Raw genomic sequence first — 24,547 nt, 5'->3', positions numbered from 1 at the left:
CCAAAACAAGGGCAAAAGAGTTTGGAAAAGTAGATACGTTGGAGACGTATCAACTCCCCCAAGCTTAAAACATTGCTTGTCCTCAAGCAACTCAGTTGACATACTGTGAGAGAAAGAAAAACTTTGACAAACTTTGTTTGATCTTGTTGTTGCAACTATGTCTAACTCATAACCAGAATTTCAGCAAGATCACAAGTTAACCACAAAAGCAAATGACACAAAGGTCTCACGGTAAACTAATATCAATGGCATAATCAGCTAACGAGCAAATAATAATGAGTTTCAAATACCAACACTTCAATCAAAACAAGCATGAAGCAATATGAATAGGTGGTATCTCGCTAGCTCTTTCTGAGACCGCAAAAAATAAATGCAGAGCACTTTCAAAGATCAAGGGCTGACTAAACATTGTAATTCATAGCAACGAAGATCCAGTCATAGTCATACTCAATATCAATCAAAAGCAAAGCATAAAAATGAAATAGGTCCTCTCTAATTGGTGCTAATAAAAGAGGAGGATGACTCAACAGGAAAATAAATAGACAGGCCCTTCGCAGAGGGAAGCATTGATTTGCAGAGGTGGCAGAGCTCAAGCTTTTGAAAATAGAGATAATAATTTTGGGTGGCATGCTTTCATTGTCAACGCAATGACCAAGAGTTCTCAATATCTTCCATGCTACTCATGCTATAGGCGGTTCCCAAACAGAAAAGTAAAGTTTTAACTCCCCCACCACCAATCAATCAGACTCCACGGCTAGCCGAATCCTCGGGTACCGTCCATACTAACAGCAATCCGAGGGGAGTCTTGTTTTACAGTTATGTTTTCGATTTAAGCATGGAACTGGGCATCCCAAATACCGCCCCTTTCTCATGAAGGACAGTGAATAAACACATGTCGAGGATAACACTCCTAGCGTGGAAGATACCTATAGCCCTCTGTGATGGGGAACGTCGCATGGGAAACAAAAATTTTCCTACGCGCACGAAGACCTATCATGGTGATGTCCATCTACGAGAGGGGATGAGTGATCTACGTACCCTTGTAGATCGTACAACAGAAGCGTTAGAGAACGCGGTTGATGTAGTGGAATGTCCTCATGTCCCTCGATCCGCCCCGCGAACAATCCCGCGATCAGTCCCACGATCTAGTACCGAACGGACGACACCTCCGCGTTCAGCACACGTACAACTCGATGATGATCTCGGCCTTCTTGATCCAGCAAGAGAGACGGAGAGGTAGAAGGGTTCTCCGGCAGCGTGACGGCGCTCCGGAGGTTGGTGATGACCTTGTCTCAGCAGGGCTCCGCCCGAGCTCTGCAGAAACGCGATCTAGAGGAAAAACCATGGAGGTATGTTCGGGCTGCCGTGGAAAAGTCGTCTCAAATCAGCCCTAAAACCTCCGTATATATAGGTGGGAGGGAGGGGGGCCTTGCCTTGGGGTCCAAGGACCCTCAAGGAGTCGGCCGAGCCAAGGGGGAGGACTCTCCCCCCCAAACCGAGTTGGACTAGGTTTGGTGGGAGGGAGTCCCCCTCCCTTCCCACCTCCTCCCTCCTTTTTTTTCTTTTCCTTTGATTTCTTATCCTTGGCGCATAGGCCCCTTTTGGGCTGTCCCACCAGCCCACTAAGGGCTGGTGCGCCACCCTCATGGCCTATGGGCTTCCCGGGGGTGGGTTTCCCCCCCCCCCGGTGAACTCCCGGAACCCATTCGTCATTCCCGGTACATTCCCGGTAACTCCGAAAACCTTCCGGTAATCAAATGAGGTCATCCTATATATCAATCTTCATTTCCGGACCATTCCGGAAACCCTCGTGACATCCGTGATCTCATCCGGGACTCCGAACAACATTCGGTAACCAACCATATAACTCAAATACGCATAAAACAACGTCGAACCTTAAGTGTGCAGACCCTGCGGGTTCGAGAACTATGTAGACATGACCCGAGAGACTCCTCGGTCAATATCCAATAGCGGGACCTGGATGCCCATATTGGATCCTACATATTCTACGAAGATCTTATCGTTTGAACCTCAGTGCCAAGGATTCGTATAATCCCGAATGTCATTCCCTTTGTCCTTCGGTATGTTACTTGCCCGAGATTCGATCGTCAGTATCCGCATACCTATTTCAATCTCGTTTACCGGCAAGTCTCTTTACTCGTTCCGTAATACAAGATCCCGCAACTTACACTAAGTTATATTGCTTGCAAGGCTTGTGTGTGATGTTGTATTACCGAGTGGGCCCCGAGATACCTCTCCGTCACACGGAGTGACAAATCCCAGTCTTGATCCATACTTACTCAACTAACACCTTCGGAGATACGTGTAGAGCATCTTTATAGTCACCCAGTTACGTTGCGACGTTTGGTACACACAAAGCATTCCTCCGGTGTCAGTGAGTTATATGATCTCATGGTCATAGGAATAAATACTTGACACGCAGAAAACAGTAGCAACAAAATGACACGATCAACATGCTACGTCTATTAGTTTGGGTCTAGTCCATCACGTGATTCTCCCAATGACGTGATCCAGTTATCAAGCAACAACACCTTGTTCATAATCAGAAGACACTGACTATCATCGATCAACTGGCTAGCCAACTAGAGGCATGCTAGGGACGGTGTTTTGTCTATGTATCCACACATGTAAATGAGTCTTCATTCAATACAATTATAGCATGGATAATAAACTATTATCTTGATACAGGAATTATAATAATAACTATACATTTATTATTGCCTCTAGGGCATAATTCCAACACTCTCCCACTTGCACTAGAGTCAATAATCTAGCCCTCACATCACCATGTGAATTACATTGTAATAAATCTAACACCCATACAGTTCTGGTGTCGATCATGTTTTGGCCGTGGAAGAGGTTTAGTCAGCGGGTCTGCTACATTCAGATCCGTGTGCACCTTGCATATATTCACGTCCTCCTCCTCGACGTAGTCGCGGATGAGGTTGAAGCGTCGTTTGATGAATCTGGTCTTCTTGTGAAACCGTGGTTCCTTTGCTAAGGCAATGGCACCAGTGTTGTCATAGAACAAGGTTATTGGATTCAGTGCGCTTGGCACCACTCCAAGATCCGTCATGAACTGCTTCATCCAGACACCCTCCTTAGCCGCCTCCGAGGCAGCCATGTACTCCGCTTCACATGTAGAATCTGCTACGACGCTTTGCTTGGAACTGCACCAGCTTACTGCACCCCCATTAAGAATAAATACGTATCCGGTTTGCGACTTAGAGTCGTCCGGATCTGTGTCAAAGCTTGCATCGACGTAACCTTTTACGGCGAGCTCTTCGTCACCTCCATACACGAGAAACATCTCCTTAGTCCTTTTCAGGTACTTCAGGATATTCTTGACCGCTGTCCAGTGATCCACTCCTGGATTACTCTGGAACCTACCTGCCATACTTATGGCCAGGCTAACATCCGGTCTAGTGCACAGCATCGCATACATGATAGAACCTATGGCTGAAGCATAGGGGACGGAGCGCATATGCTCTCTATCTTCATCAGTTGCTGGGCACTGAGTCTTACTCAATCTCGTACCTTGTAAAACTGGCAAGAACCCTTTCTTGGACTGTTCCATTTTGAACCTCTTCAAAACTTTATCAAGGTATGTGCTTTGTGAAAGTCCTATCAGGCGTTTTGATCTATCCCTATAGATCTTAATGCCTAGAATGTAAGCAGCTTCTCCTAGGTCCTTCATAGAGAAACTTTTATTCAAGTAACCTTTTATGCTCTCCAAAAGCTCTACGTTGTTTCCAATCAGTAATATGTCATCCACATATAATATCAGAAACGCCACAGAGCTCCCACACACTTTCTTGTAAATACAAGATTCTCCAACCACTTGTATAAACCCAAATGCTTTGATCACCTCATCAAAGCGTTTGTTCCAACTCCGAGATGCTTGCACCAGTCCATAAATGGATCGCTGGAGCTTGCACACCTTGTCAGCATTTTTAGGATCGACAAAACCTTCGGGTTGCATCATATACAATTCTTCCTTAAGGAAACCGTTAAGGAACGCCGTTTTGACATCCATCTGCCAGATTTCATAATCGAAAAATGCAGCTATTGCTAACATGATTCTGACGGACTTAAGCATCGCTACGGGTGAGAAAGTCTCATCGTAGTCAACTCCTGGAACTTGTGAAAAACCCTTTGCCACAAGTCGAGCTTTATAAACGGTCACATTACCGTCAACGTCCGTCTTCTTCTTAAAGATCCATTTGTTCTGAATAGCCTTGCGGCCCTCAGGTAGTATCTCCAAAGTCCACACTTTGTTCTCATACATGGATCCTATCTCGGATTTCATGGCTTCTAGACATTTGTTGGAATCTGGGCCCACCATTGCTTCTTCATAATTTGCAGGTTCATTGTTGTCTAACAACATGATTGATCAGACGGGATTACCGTACCACTCTGGAGCAGCGCGTGATCTCATCGACCTGCGTGGTTCAACAGAAACTTGAACTGGAGTTTCATGATCATCATCATTAACTTCCTCCTCAATCGGCGTCGCAACGACAGAGGTTTCCCCTTGCCCTGCGCCACCATCCAGAGGGATGAGAGGTTCGACAACCTCGTCAAGTTCTATCTTCCTCCCACTCAATTCTCTCGAGAGAAACTCCTTCTCGAGAAAAGCTCCGTTCTTAGCAACAAACACTTTGCCCTCGGATTTGAGATAGAAGGTGTACCCAACTGTCTCCTTTGGGTAACCTATGAAGACGCATTTTCCGCTTTGGGTTCCAGCTTTTCAGGCTGAAGCTTTTTGACATAAGCATCACATCCCCAAACTTTAAGAAACGACAATTCTGGCCTCTTGCCATACCACAGTTCGTATGGTGTCGTCTCAACGGATTTTGATGGTGCCCTATTTAAAGTGAATGCAGCTGTTTCTAATACATAACCCCAAAATGATAACGGCAAATCAGTAAGAGACATCATAGATCGCACCATCTCTAACAAAGTACGATTATGACGTTCGGACACACCATTACGATGTGGTGTTCCAGGCGGTGTTAACTGCGAGACAATTCCACATTGTCTTAAGTGAGCACGAAACTCGAAACTCAGATATTCACCCCCACGATCAGACCGTAGGAACTTGATCTTCTTGTTACGATGATTTTCCACTTCACTCTGAAATTGCTTGAACTTTTCAAATGTTTCAGACTTGTGCTTCATCAAGTAGACATAACCATATCTACTTAAATCGTCAGTGAAGGTGAGAAAATAACGATATCCGCCACGTGCCTCTACGCTCATTGGACCACACACATCGGTATGTATGATTTCCAACAAGTCACTTGCACGCTCCATTGTTCCGGAGAACGGAGTCTTAGTCATCTTGCCCATGAGGCATGGTTCACACGTGTCAAGTGAATCAAAGTCAAGTGACTCCAAAAGTCCATCAGCATGGAGTTTCTTCATGCGCTTTACACCAATATGACCCAAGCGGCAGTGCCACAAAAATATGGCGCTATCATTGTTTACTCTAACTCTTTTGGTCTCAATGTTATGTATATGCGTATCACTATCAAGATTCAATATGAACAATCCTCTCACATTCGGTGCATGACCATAAAAGATGTTACTCATAGAAATTGAACAACCATTATTCTCAGACTTAAAAGAGTAACCGTCTCGCAATAAACAAGATCCAGATATAATGTTCATGCTCAACGCAGGCACTAAATAACAATGATTTAAATTCATCACTAATCCCGATGGTAGCTGAAGTGACACTGTGCCGACGGCGATTGCATCAACCTTGGAACCGTTTCCTACGCGCATCGTCACTTCGTCTTTCGCCAGCCTTCGTCTATTCCGCAGTTCCTGTTTCGAGTTGCAAATATGAGCAACAGAACCGGTATCGAATACCCAGGCACTACTACGAGAGCCGGTTAAGCACACATCAATAACATGTATATCAAATATACCTGATTTTTCTTTGCCCGCCTTCTTATCTGCCAGATACTTGGGGCAATTGCGCTTCCAGTGACCCATACCCTTGCAATAGAAGCACTCTGTTTCAGGCTTAGGTCTAGCCTTGGGTTTCTTCGGCGGATTGGCAACAGGCTTGCCGCTCTTCTTCGAATTTCCCTTCTTGCCTTTGTCGTTTCTCTTGAAACTAGTGGTCTTGCTCACCATCAACACTTGATGCTCTTTACGGAGTTCAGACTCTGCGACTGTCAGCATCGCAAACAACTCGCCGGGAGACTTGTTCATCCCTTGCATGTTGTAGTTCAACACAAAGCCTTTATAGCTTGGCGGCAGTGATTGAAGGATTCTGTCAGTGATAGCTTCTTGCGGGAGTTCAATCCCCAGCTCAGCTAGACGGTTTGAGTACCCAGACATTTTGAGCACATGTTCACTGACAGACGAGTTTTCCTCCATCTTGCAAGCATAGAATTTATCGGAGGTCTCATACCTCTCGATCCGGGCGTTCTTCTGAAAGATAAACTCCAACTCCTAGAACATCTCAAATGCTCCATGACGCTCAAAGCGACGTTGAAGTCCCGGTTCTAAGCCATACAAGACTGCACATTGAACTATTGAGTAGTCCTCCTTACGTGCTAACCAAGCGTTCTTAACATCCTGATCAGCCGTAGCGGGTGGTTCATCTCCTAGCGCAGCATTAAGGATATAATCCTTCTTCCCAGCTTGTAAGATTAGCTTAAGATTACGAGCCCAGTCTACAAAGTTGCTTCCATCATCTTTCAACTTAGCTTTCTCTAGGAACGTATTAAAATTCAGGATGACTGTCGCGTGAGCCATGATCTACAACACAAATATGTTCAAAGTGGACTTAGACTATGTTCAAGATAATTATAGTTCAACTTAATCAAATTATATGCTAAACTCCCACTCAAAAAGTACATCTCTCTAGTCATTTGAGTGGTTCATGATCCACTTACACTAGCTCAAGTCCGATCATCACGTGAGTTGGGTATAGTTTCAGTGGTAAGCATCCCTATGCTAATCATATCAACTATATGATTCACGATCGACCTTTCGGTCTCATGTGTTCCGAGGCCATATCTGCACATGCTAGGCTCGTCAAGCTTAACCCGAGTGTTCCGCGTGCGCAACTGTTTTGCACCCGTTGTATGTGAACGTTGAGTCTATCACACCCGATCATCACGTGGTGTCTCGAAACGACGAACTGTAGCAACGGTGCACAGTCGGGGAGAACACAATTTCGTCTTGAAATTTTAGTGAGAGATCACCTCATAATGCTACCGTCGTTCTAAGCAAAATAAGGTGCATAAAAGGATTAACATCACATGCAATTCATAAGTGACATGATATGGCCATCATCACGTGCTTCTTGATCTCCATCACCAAAGCACCGGCACGATCTTCTTGTCACCGGCGCCACACCATGATCATCCATCAACGTGTTGCCATCGGGGTTGTCGTGCTACTCATGCTATTACTACTAAAGCTACATCCTAGCAAAATAGTAAACGCATCTGCAAGCACAAACGTTAGTATAAAGACAACCCTATGGCTCCTGCCGGTTGCCGTACCATCGACATGCAAGTCGATATTTCTATTACAACATGATCATCTCATACATCCAATATATCACATCACATCGTTGGCCATATCACATCACAATCATACCCTGCAAAAACAAGTTAGACGTCCTCTAATTTTGTTGTTGCATGTTTTACGTGGTGACCGTGGGTATCTAGTAGGATCGCATCTTACTTACGCAAACACCACAACGGAGATATATGAGTTGCTATTTAACCTCATCCAAGGACCTCCTCGGTCAAATCCGATTCAACTAAAGTTGGAGAAACCGTCACTTGCCAGTCATCTTTGAGCAAAGGGGGTTACTCGTAACGATGAAACCAGTCTCTCGTAAGCGTACGAGTAATGTCGGTCCAAGCCGCTTCAATCCAACAATACCGCGGAATCAAGAAAAGACTAAGGAGGGCAGCAAAGCGCACATCACCGCCCACAAAATCTTTTGTGTTCTACTCGAGAAGACATCTACGCATGAACCTAGCTCATGATGCCACTGATGGGGAACGTCGCATGGGAAACAAAAAATTTCCTACGCGCACGAAGACCTATCATGGTGATGTCCATCTACGAGAGGGGATGAGTGATCTACGTACCCTTGTAGATCGTACAGCAGAAGCGTTAGAGAACGCGGTTGATGTAGTGGAATGTCCTCACGTCCCTCGATCCGCCCCGCAGCGAGACGGAGAGGTAGAAGGGTTCTCCGGCAGCGTGATGGCGCTCCGGAGGTTGGTGATGACCTTGTCTCAGCAGGGCTCCGCCCGAGCTCTGCAGAAACGCGATCTAGAGGAAAAACCGTGGAGGTATGTGTTCGGGCTGCCGTGGAAAAGTCGTCTCAAATCAGCCCTAAAACCTCCGTATATATAGGTGGGAGGGAGGGGGGCCTTGCCTTGGGGTCCAAGGACCCTCAAGGAGTCGGCCGAGCCAAGGGGGAGGACTCTCCCCCCCCAAACCGAGTTGGACTATGTTTGGTGGGAGGGAGTCCCCCTCCCTTCCCACCTCCTCCCTCCTTTTTTTTTTCTTTTCCTTTGATTTCTTATCCTTGGCGCATAGGCCCATTTTGGGCTGTCCCACCAGCCCACTAAGGGCTGGTGCGCCACCCTCATGGCCTATGGGCTTCCCCGGGGTGGGTTGCCCCCCCCCCCCGGTGAACTCCCGGAACCCATTCGTCATTCCCGGTACATTCCCGGTAACTCCGAAAACCTTCCGGTAATCAAATGAGGTCATCCTATATATCAATCTTTGTTTCCGGACCATTCCGGAAACCCTCGTGACGTCCGTGATCTCATCCGGGACTCCGAACAACATTCGGTAACCAACCATATAACTCAAATACGCATAAAACAACGTCGAACCTTAAGTGTGCAGACCCTGCGGGTTCGAGAACTATGTAGACATGACCCGAGAGACTCCTCGGTCAATATCCAATAGCGGGACCTGGATGCCCATATTGGATCCTAGATATTCTACGAAGACCTTATCATTTGAACCTCAGTGCCAAGGATTCGTATAATCCCGAATGTCATTCCCTTTGTCCTTCGGTATGTTACTTGCCCGAGATTCGATCGTCAGTATCCGGATACCTATTTCAATCTCGTTTATCGGCAAGTCTCTTTACTCGTTCCGTAATACAAGATCCCGCAACTTACACTAAGTTATATTGCTTGCAAGGCTTGTGTGTGATGTTGTATTACCGAGTGGGCCCCGAGATACCTCTCCGTCACACGGAGTGACAAATCCCAGTCTTGATCCATACTAACTCAACTAACACCTTCGGAGATACCTGTAGAGCATCTTTATAGTCACCCAGTTACGTTGCGACGTTTGATACACACAAAGCATTCCTCCGGTGTCAGTGAGTTATATGATCTCATGGTCATAGGAATAAATACTTGACACGCAGAAAACAGTAGCAACAAAATGACACGATCAACATGCTACGTCTATTAGTTTGGGTCTAGTCCATCACGTGATTCTCCCAATGACGTGATCCAGTTATCAAGCAACAACATCTTGTTCATAATCAGAAGACACTGACTATCATCGATCAACTGGCTAGCCAACTAGAGGCATGCTAGGGACGGTGTTTTGTCTATGTATCCACACATGTAAATGAGTCTTCATTCAATACAATTATAGCATGGATAATAAACTATTATCTTGATACAGGAATTATAATAATAACTATACATTTATTATTGCCTCTAGGGCATAATTCCAACACTCTGTCACTACATGAGCGGTTCGGGCATGCAAAACAGATTTATTTCTTGAAGGTTTAGAGAATGGCACATGCAAATTTACTTGGAACGGCGGGTAGATACCACAAACAGGTAGGTATGGTGGACTCTCATGGAAAAACTTTTGGATTCATGGACGTGGATGCACAAGCAGCATTCCCGCTTAGTACAAGTGAAGGCTAGCAAAAGACTGGGAAGCGACCAACTAGAGAGCGACAACAGTCATCAAGATACAATGAGTTTGACTAACATTAAATGCAAGCATGAACAGGTTATAAAATCACCATGAATATGAACATCATAGAGGCTATGTTGATTTTGTTTCAACTACATGCATGAACATGCGCCAAGTCAAGCCACTTGAAACATTCAAAGGAGAATACCATCCTATCATACTACATCACAGTCATCTCAAAATTTATGTTGGCATTCAAGACAAACCATTATAAGCTCTCCACTAAATAAGCATGGCATCAGAAACTATGATCTCTAAGTTGTCATTGCAAACATGGTTCTCTCACAACAAAGCTAAATCTGGGTCGACAAGCTAGTCATATTTACAAAAACAAAATAGATAGAGTTCATACCAGCTTTTCAGTCTCAGTCACTTCATCATATATCATCATTGTTGCCTTTCATTTGCACGATCGAACGATGTGAACAATAATGAGCGCATTGGACTAAGCTGAATCTACAGGCAAACACAAAGGAGAAGACAAAATAATATGGCTCTTTGAAAGCTAAACAGGTAAGCATGTAAGAACCACTAAGCATTATAACCAATATCTTCTACCTTGACGCAAAGAAAAAGAAAGCTATTTACACGGGAAAGCTCCCAACAAGCAAAACAAGAAAGAAAAATCTTTTTGGGTTTTCTCAAAAGGACACAAAACAAGAAAACAAAAAGAAACTAGCATGGTTATACAGTGGCAAAGTGTAAACACCGGCTAACAGAGCGAAAGTATAAGCATGAACGTAAAGTCAGTGAGAACATGTACTCCCCCAAGCTTAGGCTTTTGGCCTAGCTTGGTCTACTCCCAAGGTGGGAAATAACCAGCTCCAGGATACTCCGGAGCAGACTGTGGATGCCACTACTGTGTGAGCTCCTCTGGCTCCCACTGATAAACTAGCGTCTGGTACTCGACTGGCGGCTCGGGCACGGGCGCATGTGGTTGGGCCAAGCCCCAATATGCGTAGATGTCCGCTAGCATAATAGTGTACCTGCCTGCATGAAGATCGAACAAAGAACGAGCAGGCAAAGTAATAGTCTCTCGAGTACCCTAAGTAAACACAAGGTTATAAATCATCCGTCTACTAGCATCTCTATCCAGAAAATCATGGCGAACCATGCTGTCATAATCCAGATATCTCTCAGGGAGAAGCATCTCTCCTTCCTCTCCCAGTCTAATGGGTATCTCAAAGTGTCTGGCAAGACGGGTAGCATAGATACCTCCATAGACGACACCTTTAGAATGGTTCAGGTTCAACCGTTGAGCGACTATAACGCCCAAGCTATAAGTCTTATCGTTATAAAGGCCTTCACGCAGAACCACAAGGTCTGGAGAACTAAGTGATCCAGCCTCCCCACGGCCAATCAAACATTTTCCCACAAATAGTGAGAAGTACCGAAGCACGGGAAAATGTATGCTAGCAACTCTAGCGTGAGATACTCCTCTCTCCTCTCCAACAACAATAGAACCAATGAAATCCTCCAAGTCCCGTGGACGAGGGTCACGGATATCCCCAACATAAGGTAATTTGCATGCATTGCAAAAGTCCTGCAGCGTCATGCACTGGGGAACATCGTATATCATGAACTCAACCATGGGAGGATTCTTCCTCGGATAAAAGTTGAAGCTTTGAACGAAAATATTGGTGAGGAGGAGATATTGTGGACACTTATCTTCAACGAACGCAGTAAGACCTGCGTTCTCCACCAAGTAATAAAAGTCTTCATAAAGTCCGGCGGTGCGCAAAAATTCATCACTTGGCCACTCGCACGCTCGAACTTCTGTGACTCGAGGGACTATGTACTTGGGGTGGTTCTTCTCATCCTTCTTGTGGTTATGGTTTGAAGAGCCTCTCAAGAACCTCTTCATCTTTTCCCTTTTCTAGCTCTGAAAAATTCTTAAAAAAAATTAGAGACTTCAAAAGAAAAGTGAATAAGGATTAACCCAACTTGTAGCAACTACTCCTACTAGTGCCTAGAGACCGTATCACGCGCTAAAACTACTTGGGACCAGCTAAAATCAACTTTTCTAGCTCAAGAACAGGGTCACCAAGGTAGCAAGAATTCGCGAAGGATAAAGCACTAGAGCAAAAACTAATTGAACCAATCGAGGAGTCACTTACCAAGGAGTAATTTCCCCAAAATAGTTCGAAGAATGGTGCTTTGGGCAAGGAGATAGAAAATCAAAGCCAAATGAGCAAGAACACGGGTTTGAGCTGTGAAACAATTTTTTCTGAGGTGGAAGAAGAGGCTGAGAGCTGGAGTGAGTGGAGGGGGTGCCTGTGGGCCCCACAAGCTTGCACCCCGCCACCAGGGGGTAGGTGGCGGTGGGGGGGGGGGGGGCTTGTGGCCCACTGGTCAGGCCCCCTAACCAGCTCTCAGGCCTAGAAATTTCCAAAAATTCCAGAAAAATCATACTAAATTTTCAGGACCATCGGAGAACTTTTATTTTCGAGGTATTTTTCTCCGGGACGCTAAAACAGAAAACAGGAAAAGCTAAACTAATTCTATCATTTTTCTTCTAAGCAACAGAAAATGAAGACTCAAAACACAGGTATGTGACTCTTTGATTCATTAGTCTCATGGTCATCGGAAGAAATTCGTCAATGGGGTTGATCAAATCCTTATGACAAAACCTTCTCGAATCGCAAGAGAGAACGGAGAATTTTCGAGTAGCCACTAAGTCACCTCAATGGGGATATGGATCTCCCCAACAAGCAAATCATACTTCATCTTGACACGAGGAATAGGGCATTCAAAGCTCCCAATGAGAATCGATGAAGTCTTTTCGATAGCATGGATGCAATGTACTGGACATCGTTTCATCGGAAAGTGCACTGTGTGCTCGTTACTGTTGACATGGAAAGTGACATTGACTTTGTTGCAATCTATAATAGCCCCTGCGGTGTTTAAAAAGGGTCTTCCGAGGATGATAGCCATGGCATCGTCCTCGGGAATATCCAAGATAACAAAGTTTGTTAAGATAGTGGTGTTAGCAACCACAACAGGCACATCCTCGCAAATGCCTATAGGGAAAGCAGTTGATTTGTCGGCCATTTGCAGAGAAATTTCAGTGGGTGTCAACTTATCCAATTCAAGTCTATGATAAAGAGAGAGTGGCATAACACTAGCACCGGCTCCAAGGTCACATAAGGCAGTTCTTATGTAGTTTCCTTTAATAGAGCAAGGTATAGTGGGCACTCTGGGATCACCAAGTTTCTTAGGAGTTCCACCTTTGAAAGTATAGTTGGCAAGCATGGTGGAGATCTCAAGATCTGGTATCTTCCGTTTATTAGTCACGATATCTTTCATGTACTTGGCATACAGAGACATCTTGAGCATATCAGTTAACCGCATCTGCAGAAAGAGGGGTCTTATCATCTCAACGAAGCGCTCAAAATCCTCATCATCCTTTTTCTTGGATGGCTTAGGAGGAAAGGACATAGGTCTCTGAACCCATGACTCTCTTTCTTTACCATGCTTCCTAGCAGTGAAGTCATTCTTGTCGTATCTCTTAGGTTGTGGATTATCAGGATTAACCGTAGGTTCAATCTCCACATCCTCATCATGGCTAGGTTGAGCATTATTATGAACATCACTGTCCATGTTGTCACCAGGTTCATGTTCATCACTAGATTGTGTTTCTGAAAAGACCTCGGTGACGCCTAGAGGGGAGGGGGTGAATAGGCTATTTAAAAACTTCTTCGGATTTCGCTTGAAACTAATGCAGAAATAAACTAAGAGGGTACTTGTCAAGCACAAATCCTAAATGCACTAGGCACTGCAACGTGTATCAACAACACGATCTACCAAGATGGACACAATACAGTTACTAACAAGCCCAAGTAAGTTACACAAACTTACTTGAGCTATATCACATGACAAGTAGGTGAACAACACAAGATACTAGATCATACTATATCACACGATATATCAAAAGCTGCAAGTATGAACGTGTGGATATAGAAGGTATGCTTGAATGATTAATCTTGTACAAGAAATAGCCAACACAATATAATGAGCACAAACAATATGCAATGTATGTATGCTCAAGTAACACAAGTAAACCACAAGTAAGGAGTTAGGGTTAAGGATAACCAAGGTCACTGAGACGAAGATGTATCCCGATGTTCACTTCCTTGGAGGGAAGCTAGTCACCGTTAGAGAGGTGGATGTTACCACGAAGGCACACCAACGCCACGAAGTCTCACCCTATTCTCCCTTTGAGATAACACCACGAAGGCGTTTCTCAACCACTAGTGGTAAGCCTTTGAGGTGGCTTCCAAACCCTCACAAACTTTTCCGGGGGGTAATCACACGGATTGATTCCTCTCTGAAGAACTCCTACCGCCTAGGAGTCTCCAACCTCCAAGAGTAAAAAGATCACGGGTAATGCTCAAAACTTTCTCAAATCTCAAATAGCTTGGGTTGAGAGGAGGAGAGGGAGACGATCTATCTTTTGATTGGAACAACTCTCAAAGGGGCTCACAAATGCTCTTGGGATCTAAGATTTGGTGTGAGCAAATGTGTGTGAGGTAGAAGTGTGTTCTTATGAGGATAAGGCTGTGTTGGGCAACCCTCTCACGAAGTGGGAGGGGGGTATTTATAGTGGGGAGAGAAAAATAGCCATTGGGGACACTTTAAGTCACACAGGGTCCGGACGTCCAACAGTTTCCGGAAGTCCGGGCGTCCGCGAGGGGTCGGATGTCCGACAGGGGTCGGTCGTCCGAGGCCTGTAGATATCACTGAAAATACTGTGAATTGAACAGCGACCGGACGTCCGGAGAAGGCCAGAAATCCGAGTTATTCGACTCAAACTGCTACTGGTGGGAGGTTCCGGATTTCCGAAAGGGGACGGACGTCCGACCCTCGGACGTCCGGAGGGAGCCGGAAATCCAAGTTATAGGGCTCAAGTTCTTCTGGTGCAGGGCTCCGGATTTCCGAAGCCTGTCGGTCGTCCGACCCTTGACCGGCCCTCGGACGTCCGGAGGGATCCGGAAATTCGGGTTATATGGCTCAAGTTTCTCTGGTGCATAGTTCCGGAATTCCGAAGCTGGTCGGATATCCGGGCTTCGGATGTCCGGAGGGAGCCGGAAGTCCGAGTTATATGGCTAAGATTTCTCTGGTATAGGATTCCAGATTTCCGAAGCAGTCGGTCGTCCGGCCCTCGGACGTCCGGAGGAAGCCGAATGTCCGAGGCACTGGTTGTGTTTTCATATAACAGCAGAGCAGTGGAGATGTGGTCTGAGCAGAACAGTGGAGATGTAGTTTGAGCAAGTTCATTGCAAAACCTGTGATCCCCTCTTAATAGTGCGGGATCCCTAAAGACTCAAGAATCATAAAAGGGGTACTGATGATCCATACTTGAGTGTATACTTTTATTCGCTGATCATCACTCCGCACAACTGACGTCAAAGGAACTGATACCTTTGAGTTAGCCCTTTCACTTGAGCTTGATGTTGTTGTTCCTTCTTGGATCAAGTTGAAAGCAAGACATGATGAAGTCTTCAAGTAGCTCTCCCATATACAATGTGGAGAGCCTATCTTATGTATTCATCTTCATTTGTCCACCATGTGAACATCCACAAGAATCAAGCATGTAGTGCTCAGGAATGCTTATCTTGATCTTGTCCTTGTTAGCACATGAGCTTGTCCTTATCAACACATGACCATTAACAATAGTTTCAATGATATATTCGTGATGATCCACTTGAACTTGCACACCACAATCTTGATGACGATCGCCTCTTGACGTCATCCTTCATGGGTTGTATGAGATCTTCCTTTTGACGCAAGCCCATGGAAGCACACCTAACCCCCACATAGGACTCTCACAAAGACCATGGGTTAGTACACAAACACGTACTGGACAATGCTTACCATACCATGGGATCACTTGATCCCTCTCGGTACATCTTATACGCTTTGTGTGTTGATCATCTTGATTTACTCTTTGTTTGAGATCTTGATCAACCTAGTGTCTCTATGACCATTCTTTGGATAATACCTTGAATACCATCTTGGTCATCATATAAACTCCTTGAACCCAACAGATGGACTTCAAGAAGTGCCTATGGACAAATCCTATAAATATAACTTAAGGCAACCATTAGTCCCTAGGAATTGTCATCAATTACCAAAACCACATATGGAGATATATGCTCTAACAATCTCCCCCATTTTGGTAATTGAAGACAACCACTTCAAGAGAGTTTATATAAGAAATAAGCATAACCAAGCGCACACATACAAGGTAATAATGCATGCATGAAGACGTAAATGCTTACGCAATAAAAGCAAAACCCTCTAAACATATCCAATAGTAAACTCTCTAAACTTCTCCCCCATTGGCATCGATTGCCAAAATGGACAAAAAGTTTAGAAAGTCAATATAGTAGGTGGTCCTCCAAAAGGTGTGTACTTCTCAGCAAATGAGTGCAGAGAAATACACAAATACAATGATAAGTAGTCGGAGGGAAACAAACTATATTGAGGACCCAAAGATTGCAAATAAAGGGATCATATGCCACAAAGACATACAAAAATAGAGGCAAGCAATCAAAAGATTCCTGATGGAACAAACAATCATATGGTCCTTCGAACCACATGAATAGAAGATATTATGATAAAGGCAACAGAGTGTTTTATCAAAAAAACTACAGAAGCTCCCCATGATTTGTGCACTAATACGAGATTTTTGTATTTGATACAGGTGCACAAAATAGGATCGTTGCTCCCCCAAAATTAATGAAAACACACAACGAGTGCAAGAAGATAGATGAGACAATAAGCATATCGATTGCACAAAACAAATGGTTGAGCAACATGTAAAAGAAGCAACTTAAGAATAGGCTCAACCAAAGTAATGTGTGTGAGTCATGGCAAAGCACTTGAGAAGACTAAGATAAGGATGAGCATTATTCATCAACATAGTCTTGATGAAATGAGATACAAAGTGCAAGACATATCATTCCCACACACACATACTAGAAAATGGGTTCACAAGCTTACTAATAAACAAAATAAGAACCAACGCTTGTGGCAACCCATTGTGAAGATAGGAAGTAAGAACCTTATCAAGAGGAGGGATACTGATTGAAATGGCAAAACCCTCATCAAGACAAGCATGAGGAAAAATAATCTTCACGGTCAAAGAGTGCATCAAGATGTAGGAAAATAAGATACGCACTCAAAACAAATCTTTTCACGAAGCCACCAAAAACTGAATAAGGAAATGTAACGATGGACGTGAAAGAAAAGAGGATATCAATTAGAGATGTAACTTCTCTTATGTGTAAAAGATTCTATGTAGAAGACAATCATGATGATATATATCCACAAAGAAGGATATACACACAAAATGGTTACAAGAAGGAACAAACTAGATATCCAAAGAGGAAGTCATAAATATATCAATGAGATCTTTTGCTTGGAAGCATAGCACATGGCCTAATATTTTCTTATTGTATAATATGAACTTCCAACATACGAACATCAAAGACATCCCAACTAGTAGTAAGACATCATCGTTTGGATGCTTTGAGAAAGCAAACAAGTACTACAAGAACGAATCAAGAGATTCATGCCATGATGCAACCTGGAAAAGAAAAGACAGGTTGGGGCCTTTGCAAGAAAAGAATGCATGAAGTGGATACTTGTTACCGAGACAACATTGGATTGATGTAGTAGATAGTTGTTCTTTAATCATACTAACTTGGCTCCAATAATCACATGGTCTCAACACCTTCCTTATAGGTGAGCCGAGCATCCAATGCATCTCCAGTTGTTCCTGGCACAACAAAACAAACAAAATGGTGCCCAAACTCATTGGGACCAAAGAGTTAGAAAACCAGCAATACATAGGACAAACTCCACATACATATGTGCATATAGATATGAATTTGAATTTCATGCACACTTTAGCCAATTTATGACAAGGTGGAGTTTCCCCTATATATTGGGTCAAAGAAGGAAAGCAAGCAAAAGAAGTTGTATATAGTAGCTAGATACGCATGCTCAAGACTCTGAAGAATCAACTCAACACAAAGTTGATAAGTCACCAAAAGACAAGGTATCAAGTGATAATAAGATCCTAAAACAAAAAGAACTATCACTTGAAGGATATCAATTAAAAGATACCTCAAGGAATGAGATATCCATTGACACATGCCAAATAGAAGGCAACAAGAAACCAATTGAAGGAAAAAAAACACGAGGTATCTAGTTTCCGAAAGAGAGCTAGGTTCCAACAGACCAAGCCCTCGACAAATTTTCATGATGGCACAAAGCATCATAAAGAGCAAGACTTGCCTCCCATCAACACATACTTGATGGGGATCAAAAGATTTTATGATGGGTGAATAAAGGGAGTGTTCTAAAGAAAATAGGATAGCTCCCCAAGGGACGTGCATTATATAGAATTTGCATTTGAATACAAAACATACACGATGGGATCATCACTTTCTCTATATCTATAAAAACACTAGACATGTTAAAATAGATTCATAAGAGGCAAGGGAGACAAACGAAACACAAAATCCAATGTAAAGATGATTAGCAATTCCTATCACATGATGGGAATACCAATTGTCAAGGACAAGAAGTATTTTCGAAGTGATACTCATTGGTAGATCACAAATATATCCAAGATCATCTTTACCAATAAAACGCAAGCAAATGACACTTGTAGAGCTAACATGCCACCTAGGAACAAGATAATTTACAATATCAACACTATGTGGCAACACGTCAAATGTACACATTTTCTAGGTTTGTAATATGCACATAGCATATTACTCCCCCATAATGTGATAAACCAACAACATTAACAAGTGGCAAATTAACACCAACAAGAGATACTTAATGGACCATATAGAATTTGAATTTCTCATGAGTAAGACATACCACATAGAAACTAGATAATCTTGAAGTATCAAAACTAAGTGGTATTCCCCATGTATACACATTTATAGGATTGTGAGGTGTGCAAAGCACATCACTCCCCCACAATGGGATAATCCATTAATCTCTCACAAGAGCAAACAAAAAAAATATAAACAAGATGCAAAAAGGTTCAATACAAGACTCACATGTACATGATATGCAAACCAACATACCCATACTCGATTACTCAAGATAAGCAAGTTGGAAGCACAACATATACAAACGCATGCAAGGTACAAAACCACAACATGCAAAGGGGCAAGCACCTAACAATGTAAACAGTTTAATTATAAGTTACCGTAAGGAGGCGCATTGGATATGAGATAGAAACTCGATAATCCAAATGACTTGGCTTGAGATAATATGAATGATGAAGACCCCTTAATTCTTCATTATGTATCCAAGTCTCTAATGTCCTCCATAGTCACCGATTGATCAAGTTTGAGCATGTTGGTCCCCAACTACGTTGGGTCCTAAGAGGTTAATCACAATAGGCTTGGCAACCCAAATGGTTCTTTTATTGACACCATTTTGGGTACCAACAACTTGGCAAACACATTGCCAACCTTATCCTTACCAAGGGAATAGGTATCATCAATAGTGATTGGGTTGGATAAGTTACCTCTCGTGCAAGACGAAGCGACGTGACCCTTCTCACGACATAAGTAGCAACATCTACCCTTTGTTTTCTTCCCAGTTGATTTCTCACCTTCGGGAGTGTTGGCTTGGGCCTTATTGGGAAGAGGCCTTCCTTCAACTTGTAGTTGAATATGTGATTGAATTTGTGGCCGCTTCCCTTGTTGCTTGTGACTTTGAGACTTCATCTTCAGAGGGCAAGATCTAACATGGTGCCCTTTAACTTTGCACTTCAAGCAAATGATTTTGGCCGAATTCTTGACTTGTTCTAGGCCCCTCTTGTTCTTGTTTGAGTTTACTCCAACATCCTTTTTGTCATTCGGAGATGTTTGCTCACACAAGACGTTGTTGAGTGTGGACATCCCTTCATGACACTGTTCCAAGTCTTTCTTCAAAGAAGTGACTTGGGCCTTGAGCTCTTCGATTTCCTCTGCACGGTTAGTATCAATGCAAGTACTAGAGGAAGTGTAAGCTTCAATGTTAGAGAAACAAGGCAAGGAAAGTAATTCATCACACGAGGTAGCAACATTATGAGTAGACGAATTACGAGGACTAGCACATGGAAATATAGTACTTTGACTAGAAGTAGTGCCATTGTCCACATGAGGCTCATTTGATGTTACCTTGGTGATGATAGCCTCATGAGCTAACTTTTGCACATTATAGGATGTTAGAAGATCAGCATGAGAGCTTGTGAGCATTACATGGTTTTCTTCCAACTTCCCATAATTGCTAGTTAGTAAATCAAGTTGAGCACGTAGCTCAATATTCTCCTTCAATGTTGATACTTCAAATGAGGTAGAGTTAGATGTACAAGTATCATCAACAATATGAGAGGAGTAAGTAGCAAATAGAGACTTATCATGAGTAGATTGAAGCTCCTCATAGATCTTAGAGGTTTTGATGAGCTCTCCCTTGACATTATTGCATTCAAGGAGAAGGACCTCAAAATCCTTTTTAAGTTTATCATGAGCAACTTCAATCTCGCCTTTTGAAGATCTTAAGTATCTACATGCTTGATGACTCTTCTCAAGTTCATGTTCAAGTTGTTCACTATTAGCTCGTTCATGATTAAGTGAATCATTACAATTTTCAAAGTAAGCAAGAACATCTCGAAATCTTTGAAGAGCGTTATTTTTAGCTTTATGAAGAATGTTACTGATCACATAGATATTTTCGGTCAAATCATCAATATCATCCTCATCGCAAATATCATCGTTATTGTACAGGGAAGATGATACCTCATTATTACCTCTTGCCATGAGGCACATGTGAACTGGAGGAGTTGATGATGATTCTTTTGGTGAATCAGATTCTTCATTAGTCAAAAGTACTTCATATTTCTTGATTTCCCCTAAATGGTTAGTCATAAAGCAACTAGGGAGAAACAATATATTTTGATCAAGAGGACACGAGGAAGCAGGCATATCACCACAGACATTTGTCGAGGGATATTTAGGTGAAATGCATGACCTATCAACACAATAATTTACACTATGTGTGGTGCTAGATATGCTCGTGTCCATAGAGGCTATGACATTTTCATCCACATATATTTCTTCACTCACCATGTCATTACCTTGTGAGATTGAAGATGCTGAGGTGTCCAAGCAATCGGATATGGAAGTAGTGGTGGACTCTTTAAGATTGAAAAGAGTGAAGAGCTCATGCACCAACTCCTTCATCATAATACCGTCTTCATCAAGATTGGACCCACCATATATATCTTCAAGTTTAGTCCAAACTTCATGAGCTGACTTGCAAGTCGAGATAGACTTAAACACTTCAGGACTTATGGTTCGATGAATGGCAAGAAAAGCCTCACAATCAAGATACATCTCATTAGTAGATTAAGATGCATCATCCTTTTTGTCGGCAATCCCTACAAGAACAATTCATAAAGTATTTCGGTCCATGGCCCGAAAGTGATGAAGCATACGAATTCTCCATAGGGTATAATTTGTATCATCAAAGTCAAAGATGCCATTGTGCACTAATCCAATAGTCGACATCGATACTCTCTAGGTCGTGAAACCTAATTAAAGAGAGACCTAGCTTTGATACCAATTGAAAAGACCTCGATGACGCTTAGAGGGGGGGTGAATAGGCTATTTAAAAACTTCTTCGGATTTGGCTTGAAACTAATGCGGAAATAAACTAAGAGGGTACTTGTCAAGCACAGATCCTAAATGCACTAGGCACTACAATGTGTATGAACAACACGATCTACCAAGATGGACACAATACAGTTACTAACAAGCCCAAGTAAGTTACACAAACTTACTTGAGCTATATCACACGACAAGTAGGTGAACAACACAAGATACTAGATCATACTATATCACACGATATATCAAAAGCTGCAAGTATGAATGTGTGGATATAGAAGGTATGCTTGAATGATTAATCTTGTACAAGAAATAGCCAACACAATATAATGAGCACAAACAATATGCAATGTATGTATGCTCAAGTAACACAAGTAAACCACAAGTAAGGAGTTAGGCTTAAGGATAACCAAGGTCACTGAGACAAAGATGCATCCCCATGTTCACTTCCTTGGAGGGAAGCTAGTCACCATTAGAGAGGTGGATGTTAACACGAAGGCACACCAACGCCACGAAGGCTCACCCTATTCTCCCTTTGAGATAACACCACGAAGGCGTTTCTCAACCACTAGTGGTAAGCCTTTGAGGTGGCTTCCAAACCCTCACAAACTTTTCCGGGGGGTAATCACACGGATTGATTCCTCTCCGAAGAACTCCTACCGCCTAGGAGTCTCCAACCTCCAAGAGTAACAAGATCACGGGGAATGCTCAAAACTTGCTCAAATCTCAAATAGCTTGTGTTGAGAGGAGGAGAGGGAGACGATCTATCTTTTGATTGGAACAACTCTCAAAGGGGCTCACAAATGCTCTTGGGATCTAAGATTTGGTGTGAGCAAATGTGTGTGAGGTAGAAGTGTGTTCTTATGAGGATAAGGCTGTGTTGGGCAACCCTCTCACAAAGTGGGAGGGGGTATTTATAGTGGGGAGAGAAAAACAGCGCCGTTGGGGACACTTTATGTCACACAGGGTCCGGACGTCCGACAGTTTCCGGAAGTTCGGGCGTCCGCGAGCGGTCGGATGTCCGACAGGGGTCGGTCGTCCGAGGCCTGTAGATATCACTGAAAATACTGTGAATTGAACAGCGACCGGACGTCCGGAGAAGGCCGGAAATCCGAGTTATTCGACTCAAACTGCTACTGGTGGGAGGTTCCGGATTTCCGAAAGGGGACGGACGTCCGACCCTCGGACGTCCGGAGGAAGCCGGAAATCCGAGTTATAGGGCTCAAGTTCTTCTGGTGCAGGGCTCCGGATTTCCGAAGCCTGTCGGTCGTCCGACCCTTGACCGGCCCTCGGACGTCCGGAGGGAGCCGGAAATCCGGGTTATATGGCTCAAGTTTCTCTGGTGCATAGTTCCGGAATTCTGAAGCTGGTCGGATATCCGGGCCTCGGACGTCCGGAGGGAGCCGGAAGTCCGAGTTATATGGCTCTGATTTCTCTGGTATAGGATTCCGGATTTCCGAAGCAGTCGGTCGTCCGGCCCTCGGACGTCCGGAGGAAGCCGGATGTCCGAGGCACTGGTTCTGTTTTCATATAACACCAGAGCAGTGGAGATGTGGTCTGAGCAGAACAGTGGAGATGTAGTTTGAGCAAGTTCATCGCAAAACCTGTGATCCCCTCTTAATAGTGCGGGATCCCTAAAGACTCAAGAATCATAAAAGGGGTACTGATGATCCATACTTGAGTGTATACTTTTATTCGCTGATCATCACTCCGCACAACTGACGTCAAAGGAACTGATACCTTTGAGTTAGCCCTTTCACTTGAGCTTGATGTTGTTGTTCCTTCTTGGCTCAAGTTGAAAGCAAGACATGATGAAGTCTTCAAGTAGATCTCCCATACACAATGTGGAGAGCCTAGCTTATGTATTCATCTTCATTTGTCCACCATGTGAACATCCACAAGAATCAAGCATGTAGTGCTCCGGAATGCTTATCTTGATCTTGTCCTTGTTAGCACATGAGCTTGTCCTTATCAACACATGATCATTAACAATAGTTTCAATGATATATTCGTGATGATCCACTTGAACTTGCACACCACAATCTTGATGACGATCGCCACTTGACGTCATCCTTCATGGGTTGTATGAGATCTTCCTTTTGACGCAAGCCCAAGGAAGCACACCTAACCCCCACATAGGACTCTCACAAAGACCATGGGTTAGTACACAAACACGTAATGGACAATGCTTACCATACCATGGGATCACTTGATCCCTCTCGGTACATCTTATATGCTTTGTGTGTTGATAATCTTGATTTACTCTTTCTCTGAGATCTTGATCAACCTAGTGTCTCTATGACCATTCTTTGGATAATACCTTGAATAGCATCTTGGTCATCATATAAACTCCTTGAACCCAACAGATGGACTTCAATAAGTGCCTATGGACAAATCCTATAAATATAACTTAAGGCAACCATTAGTCCATAGGAATTGTCATCAATTACCAAAACCACATATGGAGATATATGCTCTAACAGTTTCCGCATAGACGCAGAAATATCATTAGGTTCTTTAGGTGTGATAGTATTTGGTGAACTGGCGTGCAGGTTTCTATCATCCTTCTTCTTCTCCTTTGGATGACTAGGTGTATCAGCATTGATTCCTTGAGAATCTTGATCAATTGTCTTAGGGTGACCTTCAGGATACAAAGGTTCCTGAGTCATTTTGCCTCCTCTAGTAATGACTCTCACAGAGTTCTCATTTAATTCACTGAGCAGGTCATTCTGAGCTTTAAGTACTTGTTCTACCTGAGTAGTAATCAAAGAGGCATGTTTACTCAAAAGCTTCAGAGCATTGACATTTCTGTGTACACAAGCACTTAAATGGCTAAG

This window comes from Hordeum vulgare, chromosome 3H, assembly GCF_904849725.1.
Source record: "Hordeum vulgare subsp. vulgare chromosome 3H, MorexV3_pseudomolecules_assembly, whole genome shotgun sequence".
NCBI lineage: Eukaryota > Viridiplantae > Streptophyta > Magnoliopsida > Poales > Poaceae > Hordeum > Hordeum vulgare.
Note: the sequence above shows the minus strand (reverse complement) of the source record.